Here is a 2252-nt window from a genome sequence, read left to right as displayed (position 1 = left end):
TAGCGGAGATGTGTCGTGCTTGTATACGAAAGGCATTTACTCGCCGGAGATCTACACTTAGTCATAATAATTTACTTTTAAAAAGTGGTAATACATTCCGTGTTAAGTATAGTAGTAGGTGCACACGGATCGGAAATCAGGTTATTTTAATGTGCCGTGCAAATAAACAGGCTGTTAGTGTAAGAAATAGTGGGTATAACGCTTAGAATATCGATTAATCGCTATGAAATAATGTTGATAAATTATCTCTTGAAAGTACTATAAAATTAATGTTTCTAGTATTTTCGTACTTGAAGGATAATGAAATTTGAAAAAGAGATGCCAACAGCACCTGGTGTTCCCAGGCGGTCACCCATCCAAGTACTGACCAGGCCCGATGCTGCTTGACTTCGGTGATCGGACGAGAACCGGTATATTCAGCATGGTATGGCCGTTGGCGAATGCATATGGCTTCGAGTGAGTTATTGTAGCTACGTAGGTTTGTCGGTGAATACTCAAAAAGACCAGCGCGTGGAAAGCGTTGCTAATTGTTTTAAGTAATGCATGATTACGAAATTATCGTGGTGAACGATGTGAGAATATTCGTCTTTGTGAAAAACAAAATTAGAAAAAGTATACCAACAGCACCTGGTGTTCCCAGGCGGTCACCCATCCAAGTACTGACCAGGCCCGATGCTGCTTGACTTCGGTGATCGGACGAGAACCGGTATATTCAGCATGGTATGGCCGTTGGCAACTACCTTTTCTTCAATGTCCTGTTAAGGAAGTATGTTTTAAGTAAGAATTGACATTATTAACTATAAAGGCAAGCATATTAACGTCGTTAACATTACTTGGAATATACTAATATTCGAATAAATATTTGAATGTTCGAATGATGAGTGATTCGGATGTTCATAGTGCCACTGTGTCCTATCGAGTTTACTATCACGAACCACGTATGAAATTGTATATAAATAAATAAAAATAAATCCTTTATTAAGTATTGATTACAGGAAAAAGGCAAACTTACATTCTTTAATGTACACAATGAAATGTATGAAAGATATTTTTAAGATATGTTTCACTTACCCTTTATAACGCAAGGTAGTTTTCAGTGTAGCATTCTCTTCAGCTGCGAGATAACGTAAGGCAGATGATCATTCAGTCGTGAAGCACTAAAATGTAATATACATTTTAACTATTATCGATAAGAATTATTTACTGCAGGGATGCAAATAAAGTGAGGCAAATTAGTAAATAAAAACCGATACTGTAACTGATAATATAATTAGTTGTATCTGTATTAGTTGTATATACAGTAATCGCACGATTATCCGCGGAGTTGGATGTTGGCATAATCGCGCATAATCAGCAGTATGAGCAGAAAAGGGAAATGAAATGAAATATTTAGATTTACGTCGCATACTTATACCGGTTACGCTAAAGGAGACGGTGATGATGAGTACTGAATGAAGAAAGTGGGAGGAAACGGGAGAAACCCGAGAAAACCCATGAGCACGGTCTTTATGCACGACAAAGTTCACACGGCACGAGCTGGGATTGAATCAGGGACCCCAAGCACCGGAGGCCAAAAAACGGACAAAAAGTCTTTCGTGCAACTTTCGTTTTCGGTAAAAAGTTTACACATAATTTAGAAAGAGTAGTTTTCTGGTCTTTTTATTTCACAAGTTGGTTCATGTCTATATTTTTTACATGCATAAAAAATTTTTCAACTCCCTTGCTTATTTCCTGTTAAAGACCTCTACCTCTGATTGTATTTTTTGCACATATTCTTATTGTTTTCAGACAACATTTCTAAAAGCGTAATTTATCGTCAGCAAGAAAAGAAAAGGAAAGCCTCGGATAGTGGAATGTGTACTGTATATATATATATATATATATATATATATATATATATATATATATATATATATATATATATATATATATATACGTATTAGTATATAGTTTTATTTTATACGTCTCCTATTATTACACAATGTGCAGATATTGTGAAAGCGCAAGTAAATATGTATAACTCCCCGTTCTGCACTTAATAACTTGAAAGAAGTTCGGGGAAGGTAGTGTAACAGAAAGTGCAAACAGAAATGAGGGTTTAATGGCATTTAATATTATTCCGTAGTAGTATGATTTTTTGTAAAAAATATATATATATATATATATATATATATATATATATATATATATCTAAACATACATATTCAATGATATAGTAAGAGGTTAGCAGCACTGATAGAACTGCAGAAAGT

The 2252-nt window shown here is 34.7% G+C and overlaps 2 non-coding genes across 2 annotated transcripts; both read right to left on the bottom strand.

Moving 5' to 3' along the window:
• Window positions 1-319: 319 nt before the first annotated feature.
• LOC145676229 (5S ribosomal RNA) lies at window positions 320-438 on the bottom strand. Its single transcript, XR_014129325.1, has one exon. It is a non-coding gene; the product is annotated as a 5S ribosomal RNA (ribosomal RNA).
• Window positions 439-615: 177 nt separating this feature from the next.
• On the bottom strand, window positions 616-734 carry LOC145676251 (5S ribosomal RNA). The gene has a single exon (XR_014129347.1). It is a non-coding gene; the product is annotated as a 5S ribosomal RNA (ribosomal RNA).
• Between the last annotated feature and the right edge of the window lie 1518 nt (window positions 735-2252).

The sequence above is a fragment of the Thermobia domestica genome, chromosome 18 (assembly GCF_964235325.1).
Source record: "Thermobia domestica chromosome 18, izTheDome1.hap1.1, whole genome shotgun sequence".
Taxonomy (NCBI): domain Eukaryota; kingdom Metazoa; phylum Arthropoda; class Insecta; order Zygentoma; family Lepismatidae; genus Thermobia; species Thermobia domestica.
This window is presented reverse-complemented; position numbering and strand designations above follow the sequence as displayed.